This window comes from Heteronotia binoei, chromosome 4 (genome assembly GCF_032191835.1).
Source record: "Heteronotia binoei isolate CCM8104 ecotype False Entrance Well chromosome 4, APGP_CSIRO_Hbin_v1, whole genome shotgun sequence".
NCBI lineage: Eukaryota > Metazoa > Chordata > Lepidosauria > Squamata > Gekkonidae > Heteronotia > Heteronotia binoei.
In genome coordinates this window covers 2,304,936-2,323,165 of record NC_083226.1, presented here as the reverse complement: position 1 = coordinate 2,323,165, position 18,230 = coordinate 2,304,936, and the positions used below count along the sequence as shown (strand labels likewise).

At 45.8% G+C, this 18,230-nt stretch overlaps 1 protein-coding gene and 1 pseudogene across 2 annotated transcripts in view; both read right to left on the bottom strand.

The window, feature by feature from the left end:
* ADK (adenosine kinase) overlaps positions 1-18,230 on the bottom strand; it is a 478,171-nt gene that overhangs the window by 389,979 nt on the left and 69,962 nt on the right. The gene's annotated exons all lie outside the window — the stretch shown is intronic.
* LOC132570623 (U1 spliceosomal RNA) lies at positions 3,508-3,650 on the bottom strand (annotated as a pseudogene).

Below are 18,230 nucleotides of genomic sequence, written 5' to 3'. Positions count from 1 at the left end.
ATCTGGCTAAGCTGCCTTAAAAGCCAAGTTCTTTATTAACCTTTTACCCATGTTTTTAAGCAAACTGGAGGGCTCCTATCAGGCCCCTGAGCAACTGGCTGTCTTCTGCTTCCTTCTCCCTCTCTCTTGCTTCCTTCTGCATCTCAACTTGCTTTGCAAGGCTTGCTCAATAGTACAGGAGTTTGGCTTGGGCTGGAAGGCGGGGAGGCGGAGCTTGCTTTGTCAGGTTCTCTCAATTGCACGGCAGACCTACTGAGCCAAGCCTTTCTTCCTTTTACTGGCTGAGGCTCCTCCTCCTGGTCGCCTAGGGTGGGAGGGAAACCCATGGTGAAAATACAAGAAAGCACTTTTAAGACCAATGAGTGCTAATGTTTTAAGCATGTTTTAACTTAAAAAAAAATTAATTGTGTTTGTGTCTTTTCTAAAGTTGATATCTCTGCTACCTAATCTTAAATAGGAACATGCCCAGCCTGGCCCGGCAAGGTCTCGCTTATGTCAGATGCAGCCCTCATGACAAATGTGTTCAACTTCCCTGGTCTAAAGGAAGAAAAATGCATCAACACTGGAGCTAAACCTCAAAATGCTGGGCATGGCTTGCTATTTAACTGCCGTGAGAAGAACACTTGTGCTTATGTTTCATTATCGTGCTTATGAATGATGCTGGCAAAGAGATGGTGGAGACAGACAGGCTGCAAGATCACACCAGGATATTTGATCCTCTAGATCTTTTTTGCAGGACAAACTGGACAGCCTTTTCCATGTTAAATGTACTGCCTAGACCAACAGGAACTTATTTAGGTTACAAGAATCTAATTTAATCTTTTTTTCACCAATAATGCAGTTACTAGTACACTGCAGCCAATCAGTTATAAAGAAATCCAATTTTGAAGCTGAACCAGCCAACTGAAAACCAAGTTAAACCGTAACACAAAGCAACAGAACCCAATGACCAATGTTTTTTCCTGAAAGTTTTTATCAAGGACCACATAATAACCTGCTTGCCATTTTTCATGAAGTAAAAAAACACAGCAACCCCATGTTTATAAACTTCCATCATGAAATATGTTTTATATGGAACTAAATGTGGTGATAAAAGTGGATTAGTCAGAGCGGCTGGCTCCCACGCGGAACGGCCAGCTGACTTCTGCAAATCATTGCTTAAGTAAGTAGCACGATGTTCTAGCTCCTAGCTTGCACATGAACAGTGCCCCCTGCTCTGTGAACTGGGAAAACTGTCATAGTTTTCCAGTTCACAGAGCTGGAGACTCAATCGCACCTGCTCTGTGGTTGCATCACTCACCTGAGCAAGCTGCCCACCTGGCAGGCCTCAGCTATCAATTCAACATGGGACTAGCTCAGCAGAGGCACACAGGATCAACTTTGCATTTGGCTAGCTCAGGGGCCCCCAACATGGGACCCATGGACACCACAGTGCCTGTGACATCTTTCTTGGTGCTTGCCATGTGTTTTCAGAATGAGGATGAGGCCAGGAGGGGCTTTTGCCCAGGAAGACTTCTGATTGGCCACTGGAATCATAGGATCATAGAGTTGGAAAGGTCCTCCAGGGTCATCTAGCCCAACCCCCTGCACAATGCAGGAAACTCACAAACACCTCCCCCTAAATTCACAGGATCTTCATTGCTGTCAGATGGCCATCTAGCCTCTGTTTAAAAACCTCCAAGGAAGGAGAGCCCACCACCTCCCGAGGAAGCCTGTTCCACTGAGGAATCGCTCTAAGTTCTTCCTAAAATTGAGCCGGAAACTCTTGATTTAATTTCAACCCACTGGTTCTGGTCCTACCTTCTGTGGCTACAGAAAACAATTCCACAGCATCCTCTAAATGATAGCCCTTCAAGTACTTGAAAATGGTGATCCTATCACCTCTCAACCGTCTCCTCTCCAGGCTAAATATGCCCAGCTCCTTTAACCTTTCCTCATAGGACTTGGTCTCCAGACCCCTCACAATCTTCATCGACCTCCTCTGGACCCGTTCCAGCTTGTCTACATCCTTCTTAAAATGTGGTGCCCAAAACTGAATGTCAAGCATGCGGGTTCAATGACGAGTCAAAGTTGATACAAAGACTACGTTTGATAGACCGATACTTTCTGTGTAACAGATTCTTGAGAGTAATGCTGCATTGATACAATACTTTTAAGGCTTACTTCAAAAGGATTCCAAAGGATGGGGGTGCGGGGTAGCTCTCACACATAAACTATCATAAATGTCTTCATTCTCACAGTGTTATCAGGACTCTGTCCTTGCTTTCCCCAGATGTGTCACACTCCCTACCAGGAATGTATGGGAAGGTGCTGATTACTGCTTCTCAAGTTAGTTTCGTTTCTCACTACTTCTACTTTTCAGGCAATAAAGCAAGAAGGGGGGAGGGAAAGAATAACAAAGCTAGCAAAGCTGGGTCCTCCATGATACTTCACAGACTAGTGTTAGGCAGGACCCTATAACAATCAATTATCAATGGAATTTCACCATGCTTGACACTGAACACAAGACTCTAGGTGAGGTCTTACCGGAGCGGAGTAAAGTGATACCATCCCTTCATGGTTTGATCATCACTTCATGGAGATTTGATTGACTGTGCAGATTTTTTTTAATGCAGCTTTGACAGAAGCTGACATCACACCACAAGGATATTCACCACTTGACTTAAGTTAAACTGCTGCAGCCATTTTGTAGCTGCTTCAGCTTTCTGTGGCAACCATTTTGTGCCTGCACCCATCATGATGCATCAAGAATTCCAAAGGTGCTTACAGGCTCAAAAAGGTTGGGGACCTCCAAATTAACTCATTCCAGAAGAGAGTTACTTAATTAGTAAATCACTGGGACGAAATTCACAAGCATTAATCCTTCAGGTAGTAGTAAGAGATCTACTTTACTTTACTTTACTTTATTCGATTTATATCCCGCCCTACCCCACCGAGGTGGGCTCAGGGCGGCTTACAACAATAAAAGCTAACAAAGGTCGATTTAAATACAATTAAAATTATACAATAAAATACATAAAAGCCTAAAAATACATAAAACTCACATCGATATACACTATGCTACTATTCCTTAAATCAGTCCTTCAAATTTCCAATATTCAGTAATCTGATGTTTAAGATTTAATATTCAGGCATTCTGCTCACAGTTAATTATATGCCAACCGGAAGAGGGTTGTTTTACAGGCCCTGCGGAACTGTTCAAGGTTCCGCAGGGCCCTCACCTCCTCCGGGAGCTGATTCCACCAACAGGGAGCTGCAATCGAGAAGGCCCTGTCCCTGGTCGCTTTCAGACGGGCCTCCTTTGGCCCAGGGATTATAAGGAGGTTCTGAGACCCCGACCTCAGCACTCTCTGGGGGACATGTGGGGAGAGACGGTCCCTAAGGTAGGCAGGTCCCAGACCATAAAGGGCTTTAAAGGTCATAACCAGCACCTTGTACCGATCTACAGTTTCATCTTTCATATGTCCAAGGAAACACTCAGCGTGAGTATAACTGAAGTGTTTATCTGGTTTGGCATTAAAAAACAACAACATAAAAATACAGTCAAGTTTCCTGCATTTGGGGAAATTGCCGGGGTCAGCACCATGGATGAGCCTCACCCTGGGACAACTTCCTTCCTGATCAAGGTGTCTCCCCTGCCAGGTAAGTATCATAAAAATACACGAGTGAGATATTGTAGAATACCAAGACAGTGCGGCATGTCAATCAATTCTCTCGACTCCAATCTTCACCCACCTCAATAATTGTCTTTTGCTACACTTACTGCAACTAGGTTAGCAAATTTGAAATGACTGCCATTTAACCCATTTAAAATTGTTTCCTACAGGAAAAAAACTGCTGTAATTTGTCTTACAACCTACACGTATTACTTTATTCTTCATGTCAACACACAATGCTCAATTTCAACCTTGCACAAAGTCAGAGTTCTCTCTTTGCATGACGTCCCTAAAAATGTTTGCTCTTTGGCAAAGCTCGCTCTAATTCAGGTGAATAAGTGAGCAAATATAAGCTTTTCATCCTTACAAACACAGAGCTGGTGTGAGGTGGGGTTTTGTAAAACAGGCAATGGGGAAAGAAGAACTCCATAATATTATACACTATGCTTACTGGATTAGATTTCTTTATCTTGCCAGTAAGATCTGTCAAGCAAATTAGCTTCAAAGCATAGCTTTTGTTATCAAACATTTTAATCGCATGCTCCTGAATCCATAAATGTTTGCCATAGTCCTGGGCCAAAATCCAAAGGACACAATTAGTTCCAGGTTTGAAAAGCCACTGCCCACATGCAGCCTCCGAAAGTTCATTTGGCAGAAAGCAAGAGGAAAACTCTCCTTGTTATTCCTCTTGTTAATTCAGTTCTCAAGGAGGTACTGTTAACAGGAACAAGGGACTGTTATCACTAAATTTGACTTTTTCCTCCTTCTACTAGATTAGCCAGAAAGAGTTAAGAACTGACCCCATTATTAGGCTTTTCAGCTGGGTTGCCCGTTCATAATGGCGATGGGAGAATGAGGGCTTTAAACTATAAGCCAGTACCTGCCTCTATACCGGGGGTAGGGAACATGTGGCTCGAGAGCTGCATGCGGCTCTTTCATGACTTACTTGTGGCACTTTGGCTGGCTGACTGGAGCAAGGAGGAAATGTCATCGCGGACTCCCGCTTTTCTCTCAACAGCAGCGTCTCCGGCTCGCGGCGGCAGCGCGGAAGGGAGGGCGGAACTCTCATGAGGTTTGGGCGCACGGGGGAACTCTCGTGAGGTTTGGGCACAGAGCATCGTCGGAGCAGCGCATTTTGGGACTGGCTGACTGGAGCAAGGAGTTGTGCGTGGCGGCAAAAAGGAGCATTCAAATTTGGGACCCCGCTTAAGCTGCGAACTTTGCTGTGACTTTGGCGGGCAGGTTAAAGCCGCGCCGCGAGGGGTGAAAGTGGTGGTGGGGGGAGAGAGTGTCTCTGGGGAAGGGATGGTGGTGCTAGTGCAGCTCCTCCTGCTGCCAGGCTCCTGGGCAGGCAGCATCTGAGAGCAGGCGGGTGGGGGGGCCTCCCTCTCCTTTCCCTCCTGCTGCTGGGCTCCTGGGCGGGCAGCACCTAAGGGCAGGTGGGGGGGCCTCCCTCTCCTTTCCCTCCTGCCGGGCTCCTTTTCCTCACACGCAAGGGTGGCAGCGGCAAGGAGAGAGGCCTGGGCCACGCGGGAACATCGCCTCCTCAGAGAGCCCGGCCGCCTCCCTCTCTCCTCCCCTCCTTCCCTCCCCCCTCCTCTAGACCCAGGCAGTGTTTGGCTCCTTCAGGAGTTAGAAACTAAAGGTCAATCTCTCCCCCCCCCCCCACACTTTCCACCTTATTTATAGAGGAGGAATATGAATATAAAGGTGTTTCTTTCTCCCCTCTCCCATTTTATAAGGTTTTTGGAGTCGGAGCTTTTACAGTTTCCCAACCTCGCTGCATGTGGACCTTTGCGTAAATACAGATGAGCAAAAACAGTGTAACATATGAGCAAAAACAATGTGATTCTTTGTGGGTTTTTAAAAATTTCTTTCCTTCAGTTACACTTCAGTGAAGTGTGTGAACCTCTCTTCTCCCCCCCCCCCCAGGTCATTAGATTGATCAGTAAGCTGCAGAGAAGGCTCGGGAGATTTATTGTACTTTTTGACCCCTGGTAGGCCAACCATGGACAAATCCAAGAAAAGAAAAATTTCAGAAGAAAACAGAACATTGGAGCATGGGCAGATTCATTCGCTTTCACTACTGACGAGACTGGTTTACCATTATGTTTAATATGTGGTAAGAAATTGGCAAACAACAAAAAGTTGAATGTTGCAAGACATTTCCAAACAAAACACAAAGCCTTTGCTGAAAAATATCCAGATGGAAATGAGAGAAGAAAATCCATTTCGGAACTGATGCGGAAGGTTGATTTGAGTAAAAATCACTTCAAGAAGTGGATTAAGTATGCCAATTCAACTACATATGCTAGGTTTGTGGATGCTCAGGAAATAGTCAGGCACAGGAAGCCGTTCACAGATGGAGATTATATAAAAGAATCATTCATGAAGATTTCAGAACATCTATTCTCGGACTAATATCACAAGAGTGAAATTGTGCGGAAAATCAGAGATTTGCCTCTCTCTGCAAGGACTGTCAAAGAAAGAACCATAAAAATGGCAGAAAACATCACCAGACAGCAAATTAAAGACATCAATTCAGCAATGGCGTACTCAATCGCCTGTGATGAGTCCAAAGACAGAAGTGATATTGAACAAATGATTGATTTGATACCACTAAAAGATCTGACACGGGGGGGGGGGGAAGACATCTGTGAGGCTGTCTTGGATTCTTTAAGAATTAAAAAAATAAACACCACTCACCTGGTGTCAGTGGCTACTGCTGGGGCACCAAGTATGACAGGAGCACAGAAGGGCTTTGTGACTTTACTGCAGAAGTCGCTGGGTAGAATGCTGATGACATTTCACTGCACCAAGAGGCATTGTGCGCTCAAACATTTCCACCAGAATGCACAGAAGTAATGAATGTTGTCATTCAGACTGTCAATAAAATAATGGCAAAAGGTTTAAATCGCCATCAGTTCCATTTGCTACTGGAGGAGGTGGAAAGCACGTGTTCTGATCTCCTGTTGCACAACAGAATCCATTGGCTGTCCAAAGGGGAGGTACTCAAACGTTTTGCCGCGTGTCTGGAAGAGGTGAAAACTTTCCTGGGAAGCAAAGGGCTCACCTTTCCTGAACTGGAACAGCCAGAGTGGCTGGAAAAGCTACACTTCATAGTAGATATGACAGCGCACCTGAACATGCTGAACACGAGTCTTCAGGGGAAAGGAAGCACAGCCTTGCCCATGCTGGAGGAGGTTTTGGCATCTGAGCACAAGTTGACAGTGTTTGCCAGAGATTTACAGAGATTTACAGAGAGGTACACTGTCTCACTTCCCCTCTTTGAGAGAGTTCAAACAAGCTCACAATATGATAAATATGGAGTATTTGCATTCTGCAATCGCCGCAATGCAAACATCGTTTGGGAAACAATTCTGCGAGTTCAGAGAGGAAAAAAAACACATTATCCTTCCCCGTCACTCCCCTTGTTGTTGCTAGTTTTGGCTAATGCACCGGCTTTACTCCTTTCTGGACAGGAAGGACTCTGCCACAAATATTCGGACCCGGCAAAATCCATATGGAATTACTGTCTCGTGCTCTACACATGACTGAGGAATCTTGGAAAACATGATTTGTCCAGAATGCACGCATCAGGCATCAGGCGATGGGACTGCTTGAAGCATATTCCAATTGTGTATCACTTACTCTAGCTTAATTCTTTCTGATGCAAATTCAAGGTGCCAGTTCTGGCTTTTTAAAAGCTAACCTGTCTGGGAATGGATCACCTTCTCTGATTTTTACCCATCTGAATGTTTAATAGTCAGCAGTCCTTCTTGAAGTGTCTTCTTTCTTCAGTAGTCCATCAGTGGCTCTTAGTCACAGTGTATTGTTGGAACTCTCTGTCTGGGGCAGTGATGCTCTGTATTCTTGGTGCTTGGGAGGGGCAACTGTGTGAGGACTTCTAGTGTCCCGGCCCCACTGGTGGACCTCCTGATGGCATCTGGGTTTTTTGGCCACTTTGTGACACAGAATTTGGACAGGATGGGCCGTTGGCCTGATCCAATATGGCTTCTCTTATATTCTTATATGGCTTCTCTTATATTCTTATGTTCTTATTTAAGTGTCTCACAGGCTGTAGTGAGAATATTGAACAACCTTCTCAGAAAGTCTCCCTCCCCTCATTTTTCTAGCAGAAGCATAAATGTTTGCGAAGAAACACATCATTAAGGCCAAGTCTATTTACTCACTTGCTCTCTCACGGGATATAAAGGGGTGCGTGAAGAGAGCGCTGTCTTTAGGGAGAGGAAGGTACAGCAGCAGGGCAGGCTGTGGGCCACTTCTGACTGAAGCAATGTCTGATTGTGTCTGTTGCCAAACTGAACAAAAGCAATTGATTAGACACGACTTTGTGGTTCCACTGCCTTTAAAAATGTCCCCTTGGGAAAAGCTACAAAGTCCGGTTCAATGAGCAATTGCTGCAAAGGAGGGGACGCACGCCTCTCCAGAAAGCATCACCAAGGGCTTATAAACTGAGCTTTAGGATGGTTGAATGCACTCTAAGATTTACCATTCCTTGGAAGGGCACTTCTGAAGACATGCCACCAACCCAGGTCCGCACATGCGAAGAATTTTCCAAGCTTTTGTCATTCTTGCCTGTCTTGAGTTACTGAGAGGTCATTGCAACTGCCCGAAGGTATGGGCTGGGGTATGCTGATGCCCGAAGGTATGCTGATGACACCCAGCTCTATCTACTTATGGACGGTCAACCGGTCTGCGCCTCAGAAAACCTAGATCGGCATTACAGGCCGTGGCTGAGTGGCTCAGACTGAGTGGACTGAGACTGAATCCTGCGAAGACAGAGGTCCTTTGTTTGGGCCGTCATGGACCGGGGGGAGGGGGAAATCCCCCTGCCGGTTTTTGATGGTGCGCCGCTGACGGCGGTGGACAGGGTCAAAAGCCTGGGGGTGCTACTGGAGCCGTCCCTAAAGATGGAGGCTCAGATAGCAACCACTGCCAAGTCCACGTTTTTTCATCTTAGACGGGCAAGGCAGTTGGCCCCCTTCCTGGACCACAACGACCTAGCAACAGTGATCCATGCTACGGTCACCTCGAGGTTGGATTACTGCAATGCCCTCTACATGGGGCTGCCCCTGTGCCGGACCCGGAAATTGCAGCTGGTGCAGAATGCCGCGGCCCGGCTGTTATTGGGCCTCCCAAGGTGGGGGCACATTCGGCCGGGTCTTCGGGCTCTGCACTGGCTTCCAATAATATACCGAGTCCGGTACAAGGTGCTGGTCATTACCTTTAAAGCCCTATATGGCCTGGGACCTGCCTACCTGAAGGACCGTCTCTCCCCACACGTTCCCCAGAGAGTACTGAGGTCTGGGACTCAAAACCTTCTCACCATCCCCGGGCCCAAAGAAGTCCGTCTCAAGACAACCAGAGACAGGGCCTTTTCTACAATGGCCCCCACATGGTGGAACCAGCTGCCGGAAGAGGTGAGGGCCCTGCGGGATCTTACTCAGTTCCGCAGGGCCTGTAAGACAAGCCTCTTCCGGTTAGCCTACGCCTGACTAGATAAATGTAGCTTATCAGACTTCAGTGAAATATACGGTATAGTTTTAACGTTAAGATTTTAAGGTTTTTAGGTTTTAAACGCTTCGACTTTTTAAAATGTAATAACTTTGCACTCTGTTTATTGTTTTATCGTTTGTTGTGAGCCGCCCTGAGCCATTTTATGGGAAGGGTGGGATATAAGTCATAGAATAAATAAAAAAAAATAAAATAAAATTCCACAAGAAAAAATGCAATTATTTATATATTACCTAAGAAAAAATACCAAGCTGAGGTCATGTTTTTACCATGGATTCATAAGTCTTCTAATAAACCCTCTGAATAGGTACATGTATCATAGCCTGTAGCTTGAATAAGACAGCGAATTAGCAGAATTTTTAACATTTTGCAGTAAGAAGTCTGAATTTGAAATTTCAGCTCACTCATTAATTCTGTATCCAATTATTATTTTTAAAGTATAAAACATATTTAATACTCTCTGTATCTCACTTCTGTTGCATTCATTCTAAGACAAGCTTTTGAAATACTTCAAAGCCCCCCCCCCCCCCGCCCCCGGAAATGATTTCATTTGCAACATTTATTGGGAGAGGGACGCAACATCTATTGTCCATCCCCAGACCAAGGGAGGCCAGGCCGTGCTCTACACGGGCCAGGGTCTTCTCAGGGGCAGCACCTGAAATATGGAATGTACTCCCAGAGGTCATAAGGGCCCTGCGGGACCTCTCTCAATTCTGCAGGGCCTGCAAAACCGAGTTATTTCAACAGGTCTTTGGCACCTAAACCGGGAGAGGACTGCCACCCTACACTACTGAGAAACGGGAATCCCTAGGGGCTCACTGTTAGTAAAGGACGATCCCGCTTAGGTTGTTGCTTAGCAGCACCATAAAATGTTTTAATTGTATTTACTGTTTGAAGTTTTGAACTGTTTAATTGTATTTATTGTTTGTAGTTTTTAACTGACTCTTAGCCGCCCGAGTCCGCTTGGAGAGAGGGCGGGATATAAATTAAAGGTAATGATAATAATTACCTTTAATAAGGGACGTCCAGCTTGCCTCAACCAGGGCCAGGGGTTTTCTGGCCCTGGCCCCAGTCTGGTGAAATCAGCTCCTTCTAGAGGTTCGGGTCCTGCCGGATCTGCTGCCATTCCAGAGGGCCTGTAAGACGGAGCTGTTCCGCCAGGCCCGTGGCTGAGGCAAGCGGACATCCTGATCCTATCATGTCATCAAACTGGCCTCCCAACCCTGTTGCTTCACTCGGGCCAACTGCAGTTGACTTAAATGATGTGTCCGCCCCATGCCACGCAGCTCGAATTCAGCTTCTGAATTAATGGCTTAACTAGCTTAAATTTTAATCTGCTTTTAATTGTTTGATTGCTGTATTATTTATTTCCTAATTGTTTTTACTGTGGATCTGATTGTTTTATTGTGTTGGAACCCGCCCTGAGCCCATTATGGGAAAGGGCAGGCTATAAGTTAATAGATATAAATAAATATATAAAGATGATGATGATGATGATGATGATGATGATAATAATTCTTTGTAATTAAAAAGCTTTATATTTCATGCTAAGTAGATATGGCTCCAAAGAAACACAGGAAGGAGGAGCATCACCTTTGAAAAGTGGTCCATCACACGAACACACAAGTTTCAATAAAATGTGCCCCACGCTTATCTTCCACGCAGACAGGATGAGCTCCATGGTTCAGTGACAGAGGAGAAAGGTCCAGGCTCAGTCCACAGTATCCCCAGGGCGAAAGGATACTGATAGCAAGGCAGTTCTGCCCAAGGCCTCAGAGAGCCAGTACAATTAAAAAATTATAATACTAATGCATATCAACTAATGGACTCAGTACAAGGCAGGTAAAGGTCAAGGTAGTCCCCTGTGCAAGCACCAGTCGTTTCTGACTCTGGGGTAAAATCACATCACAACATTTTCATGGCAGACTTTTTACGAGGTGGCTTGCCATAGCCTTTCCCAGTCATCTGCACTGGGGGACAAGCTGGGTCCTCATTTTACTGACCTTGGGAGAATGGGAGGCTGAGTCAACCTTGAGCCAGCTACCTGAACCCAGCTTCCGCCAGGATCGAACTCAGGTAGGTACATACGCATTATGTTTGTTCAAGGTACTCCATAGTTTCATTCCAATCACACACATTTTTCTACCAGCAACAGCTTTAAGTCTGTAATTGACTTTACTTTCCAACTACTTATGTGGTCTACTTGAGCTAAATAAATCATTGCTAAGTATGAGAAGCCGGCTTCTATTCTTAAATTAAATTTAGATAAATTTGCTGGCACTTTAAATCAATGTCACTAATGGACCACTTTCATATCAATCTGATGCACGCAATTTACTGTAAGCACATGTCTCAATACTGCAAAGTTAACAAAATCAGTTTATCGATGACCTCACTGCTATTATTGCGGGGATCTGAATCAGTTTAAAGCTCACAGCTCAAAACTACTGCTGAAAGAAGCTTAAAGACAAGTCCACCTAAGAGTAGAGAAAGAAAGAAAAATTCTGAGATATCCTCCAGGAGGGCCATATAATTCAACACTCTAAAATTACACAAAAGGAGGTCAGTTTTCAACTCTTTCACTTTCTGGCGCACTGATATATGAAGATGTATTTCCTCAAGTTTAAATGTTTTAACTAGCTGATAACTGAAATTTAATGAAGATAAACAGTGTACAGTTCACCACTATTGCAAAAGATTTAGATATGAATCTGTATTTTAAAAGGCAATGATGTTCAGTGCATGTATTTGCCAAGGCTTACGCATTTAACCAGTTTAACCAACTCTCTTTGGGATCCCTGAGGGCCGCTCTTTGTGCCCTGACCTTTCCCCATCGTGGCTGCAAAAATCATGTAAAACCACTTCAATGAGCCCTTGGTGTCCTTCATAAATCCATCCCATCATGTCCGGAGTCCTGAACCAAAAGGAATTAGACATAGCCCAATTCATTCTAGCTATCAGGTTTCAAATAGTTTTGCATTTGTAATACAAATGTAAATCAAAATACAAGAGAGAAAAGAGAATATAAACGTAATATTACGCTATCATGAAGTAAACAGAAGCTTTCGGCAAATGTGAATTACATCTTCATTTTAAAAAAAAATACTGAATTGCAAAGGTATTCCAATTCTCACTCTCCAGCCCATTATTAAACACAAGACACAAACCGACCTTTTCACAGAATTGCTTTGCTTACATCTTGAAATGCAAAAGTAAACAGCTTTCAAAGCCTATTTACCTTCTCTATTGTATAGTGCAATGGCTGTATTTGCACAAGAGTTAAAACTTAAAAAAAAACATAATAGCTAGATAACAATATAACCCCTGCAGTTTTAAAAGATAGCTCTTTTCTCTAGAAATGCAATCCAAGTGACATTTCAGTAAAATATATATCTTTACAGATAATCAGACTTCATGTGCATATGCAGATTTTAGAGAGCAAACTGCATACATGTTTTGGTTGTTGTAGATTTTCCAGGCTGTGTGCCCGTGGTCTTGGCATTGCATGCATGCATGTTTTATTGCCTAGCCACTGTAATTGTACTAAAGAATGTAGTGGACTATGAGCTTTCATGAGCCGCTACTCATTTTTTCACATACCTGCCACGAACTTTGTTAGTCGTTAAGGTGCCACTGGACTCTTTTTTTACTGATACAGACAAACTAACATGGCTACACATCTTCATCAGTACTACAGAATGGCAGTTTTCAAGCCAAGATTATTCGAAAGATTCTAATTTATGGTCCCTCATTTGCGATTTGCAGATTAAATAACCTAAACCATTACAAAGGATGAAGGATTAACAACGAATTATCTTTCCTCTGGTACAACAATCAAATCTTACTCAGTTCAATTTTAGCACGTTCCCATGGTCCCTGTTTCACTTTAGCCTTCGGGGTCCATGAACAGACACCAGAATTCAAATTGCATGACAGCAGCTCCCCCTAGTGGCAGTCGAGTAATTTCTTCAAAGCGACAGCAGTATCCAGCGTTTTATTAATACTGATCATCCCAATGTGGCTGGAATTAATAAATTATTCCCCCCCCCCCCATTTTTCATGTGAAGAAACCAAGATTACAGAAATTTTTTTTTGCATGTGAGCTCTACACAGGAACGTGGCAAAACACAATGAACAGAGCAGCCAGCAGGTCCTCCCAGATCTGTAGAAATATCTTCCTTATTCGCACGTGGTCCCCTCATTCCGGGGTCACGTTCTCAATTCAAAACACAGCCCCCCATATCTCAATCCGTCCCCCCAATATTCTGTCCTAATACTCGGATTGACTGTGGAACAGAAATGGCCAGGGTCTTAGCAGAGAAACAACAGTCCTGGAATTTGATACTGGGATACGCCTTTCAGAAAAATCTCAATCTTTTATACCTCTTTAATACAGAGGAATTGACGTACTCTTAAATTTGTGTTAAGTACTGCAGAATCTTATGCAGAAGGACTATCCAGGAGCTAATGAGCTTTAAGGGGCAGAACTTTTTGACAGCCATAAACGTTAGAAACTGAAGTCGCCTCCTGAACCATCAGAGCAATTCACAACATACACCCTTCTAGTGTCAATGTACTCCAACAAACCGTGCTTGCACTGAAGCCTTCGAGAGGTAGTACACAATATTTCTAGGCTACTCAGAAAACTGGAATTTGGAACACACATAGCTCAAAATGCTCTGATTGCTAGAAAAAAAACTAAAGATATGCACAAAACTCTACCCTAAAGAGGAACTGGGGGCAGGAGAAGAAATTACTCTCAGTTACCATACTTCAGGGCAAACCCAACACTGGATTATGGCAGATACAACCCAAGACACCCAGTTTATTAGGACAACATGAGAATCCCACCAACATCATATATTCCAATAGTCAAGTGTGGGACCATCTGCAGATACCAGGGCCACACTTACATAAAACAGATAGTTCTGCAAACTCGGGAGATTCCCCTCAGATTTGCATATAAATCTGAAAATCTTTTTAAAAAGTCCGTGGGGAGATGAATCGCCTGCTCCCCGCCCTGCCCCCCCACAAGCACCTCCCTTCTGCTGGAGCTCAGGGGCGGCAGGCGTGAGGGGCAGCCAGCGGTGCGTTCGCAGGTCTGTGCCACATTGGCAGGAGCAGCAAATATGGGTGGGTATTCAGTGTCAAAGGAACAAAGCAAGAAATTACACTGAACAGGTCACCAACCAAGTACTCATAATGGATGTCTCTGTACTGCCCAATATATTCTGTATTGTTATTTTATATTGTACAATATCATAAGTGGTCCATGGTCAAAGACACGGGGCCCAGCAGGGCCTCATTTGCATATCAGGCCACACCCCCTGACATCAGCATTGTTTCACATAGGGCTTTTTGTAGAAAAGCTCAGCAGGACCTCATTTGCATATCAGGCCACACCCCCTGATGCCAAGCCAGCCTGAACTGCATTCCTTGTGTTCCTGCTCAAAAAAAAAGCTCCAGGCTATGGGAATCTCTTCCCTGAAGAAATTCAACAGCAATATTCAATTCTGCAATCTCAGTTAAAGTCTTTAAGCCACGGGAGTCAGCTCCAATACAGATGTATATCAGGGAAAGCAGGCATAACAGAAGAGCGAAGTATTTCGGCAAACAGAACCACCATCCCAGCTCCCAGATAAAGGGTTTGCTAGCCATCAGACTGTGCTTTCAATGTATGCCATGACCTCTAGTGGCACAATCCATGTACTGTAGTTTCTTGGTTTCAAAATAAATTAAGCTTGCGCATTCTATGACCCACTTGCACGCCTGTGGACTTCTGCAGTTAACAAAGCAGGGTTAAGTAGAATGTGAACTATGTCCAGAGAAGTAAAATTTCTGGAACTTTGAAAAACAGACATTTTAGGAAATGGAAATAGATACAATTACTTTCTCAAACCTAAATCCATGCTAGTGTTTTAACAACATAAAGTGTATCAATGTATACTTTAGGAAGCCTATAAAATTATTTGGCACATTTATAATATTTAAAGTGTAACAGAGCATCTGCTGTGGGGGAGAAAGATGAAGGAGATTGTAAGCTGCTCTGAGATTTAGAGTGAAGGGCGGGATATAAATCCAATATCATCTTCTTCAATTTGCAAACCTATCGAAAAAAACTTGAAAGGCAGCTGCAGCCTGCAGCATCCTGTGCCACTTCTGCATGCATTGTCATGGTTTGTGCCATCTGAGAGGCAGGGGAGACAGTGGAAACAGAAAACAAATGTTGTAGAACCCCGGCTCGTGAGGTGGGTGCTCCCACTCTGGAATGATTTGCATGGGGGCCCCCAAGATTTTGACTGCCTAGGGGCCTCCACAGGGTTTAATCTGGCACTGCTTCCTTGGGAGGTGATGGGTTCTCCTTCTTTAAAGGTTTTCTAGTCAGTGGCTAGATGGCCATCTGATGGCAATGCTGATTCGATGACTCACTTTGAATTTAGGCTGATTGTGAGGGGAAGGGCAAGAAGGCACAAGTCTGTGCTTAGCTCTCATGGCCCTTTCTTAAATGCCCAGGATAATGGCGATTGCCACTTTGGGGTCAGGAAGGAATTTTCCTCCAGGCCAGATTGGCCAGGGACCCCTGGAGTTTTTTTTTTTGGGGGGGGGGGGGGTTGCCTTCCTCTGGGTCTAGAACAGGGGTCACTGAGAGTGAGTGTGCGGTGGAGGTATTTGTGAATTTCCTGCATTGTGCAAGGGGGTTGGACTAGATCAGTGATGGCTAACCTTTTCAGCTTGGTGTGTCGAAAATCGGGAAAAAGTGTAGTCTTCCTCGGGTCGCGTGTCACTTCACCGTGTCACTTCAACCACACTCACCAAATGAGGGGGCCGCAGGAGAACCAGGCACAAAGGATCCAGTGCGCGGTCTGCGGCCTAGGTCAGACTAGGGTTGCCAAGTCCAATTCAAGAAATATCTGGGGGCTTTGAGGGCGGAGCCAGGAGACTTTGGGTGTGGAGCCAGGAGACATTGGGGTGGAGCCAGGAACAAGGGTGTGACAAGCATAATTTAACTCCAAGGGAGTTCTGGCCATCACATTTAAAGGGACAGCACACCTTTTAAAATGCCTTCCTTCCATAGGAAATAATGAAGGATAGGGGCACCATCTTTTGGGGCTCATAGAATTGGACCCCCTGGTCCAATCGTTTTGAAACTTGGGGGGGGGTATTTTGGGGAGAGGGGGATCCCCTGCCCCCACCTGGGGATTGGTAACCCTGCGGGAAAGGGTGTATCTTTTTTTCTTCCCGCCTTTTCTCCTCCAGCGCTTGCCAAGGGAAGCCAAGGGGGGCGACCCAATGCTCCCCTCCCCTTGCTCTTTTGCAACCCACACACAGCCCCCATCGCCCACCCCCTTCCTCCTCTTCCAAGCTGAAAAGGGCAGCTTGTCCTTTAAATCTGAAACCCCGCCTCCGGCAGGCGGCCATGAGAAAGAGCGAGAGAGCAAAGTGAGAAAGATCATGTTGGTTGCAAAAAAAAAAAACCAGGACCGGGTGGAGGAGGGGGGGGCAGCCCCACAACAGGCCCAAGAGCGACGCCCCCTCGGGCATTGCACCCCACACACACTGCTGCAATGCCATCTCTGCCTCTCCCCCCCCAGCCGCTCCATGCAAACAAACGGAAAAAAACACGCCTGCCTTGCTCCTGCATTTGCAAAGCCCCGGCATTGCAAAGGCGCAACCCGCCAAGGAGGGCACTTCTTCCCCCCCCCGCCTCTTTTTTTGCAATGCTCTTTTTTTCTTTCTTGCTGTACCCACCTATTTCCTCAGGCCCCGGGGAGGGCGGGAAAAGGGGGTTGCAAAGCTCGGCCCTGTTGCGAGGAGGAGGAGGCGCGTTTGGCTGCCTCTGCTTTGGGTGGGGGACGGGTTGCGCCAGGAGGCTGTCTCCTCCCACCCCCAGGTCAAGGCGAGGCACTGGCAGCGTCGGCCAACCTTCCCTCCCACCCCCAACCTTCCCTCCCACCCCCACCCCCAGCCTGGAGCCGGGGAAAGAGGCGGCGGTGGCCCTCTGCGCTGCTGCTGCCTCCTCTCGCCTTCACCTTAGCAGCTGCTGCTCCTCCGAGACGGGCTCAGCAGCCTCCAAAGGACTCGCGGCTCGCCATGCTCCTTGGTTTCTGGTGTGTCAGCCAAATTGCCTCGCGTGTCACCAGTGACACGCGTGTCATAGGTTCGCCATCATGGGACTAGATGGCCCTTGATGTCCTTTCCAGTTCTATGTTTCTATGTGAACCAGAAGCCAATGTTTCCCAAAGATCTCTTGTTGCGAAAGTACAATACCAGCTGCCTGGATCTACAAAGAGTGAGGCATACATAAATCCAGTGATGTCTGCACAGGGCTGAGATGCCCTGCTTGAAACACTATCTGCCATGCCCTATGTGACCCTTCTAATAGTTCTCTTACAGGAACCATGGAGCCTTCTTACTTTTCAGAGCTGTATTTTAGGAACCTTTCCTCCCCCATAACTACTGAAGTTTAGGATTACTTCATGTGTCATAACTCCCACAGGGAGTGGGGGTGGGTAGGAAGCTGCTAAGTACCACCTGCAAAGTAGGCCTCAAACTGGTGAGTGAGCACAGGTCCCAGAGTGTGGCAAGCATCTAAACCAATGCCCTTGGCAAGCACACACAACACAGGAGCTTGCAGGCATCACCCCGTGTGGAAAACCATCAGACTGCCAGCCTCTGTGTGGCTGTAACCACAAGTGCAACATATCAAGTACACCAATTAGAACAGGGGTGTCAAACGTGCAATCCAGGGGCCGAATCAAGTCCCCGGAGGTCTCCTATCCGGCCCCTGAGCAGCTGGCTATCATCTGCTTCCTTCTCCCTCTCTCTTGCTTCCTTCTGCATCACAGCTTGCTTTGCAAGGCTTGCTCAATTGCACAGGAGCTACAGAGCAAAACCTTTATTTTCTCCATTGGCTCCTCCCTTGATGAGGAAGGGGGGAAGAAGAGCTTGTTTTTCCAGGCTCTCTCAATCACACCGCAAAGCTACTGAGTCAAGCCTCTCTTCCTTCCATTGGCTGAGCCTCCTCCCTCTCTTGGT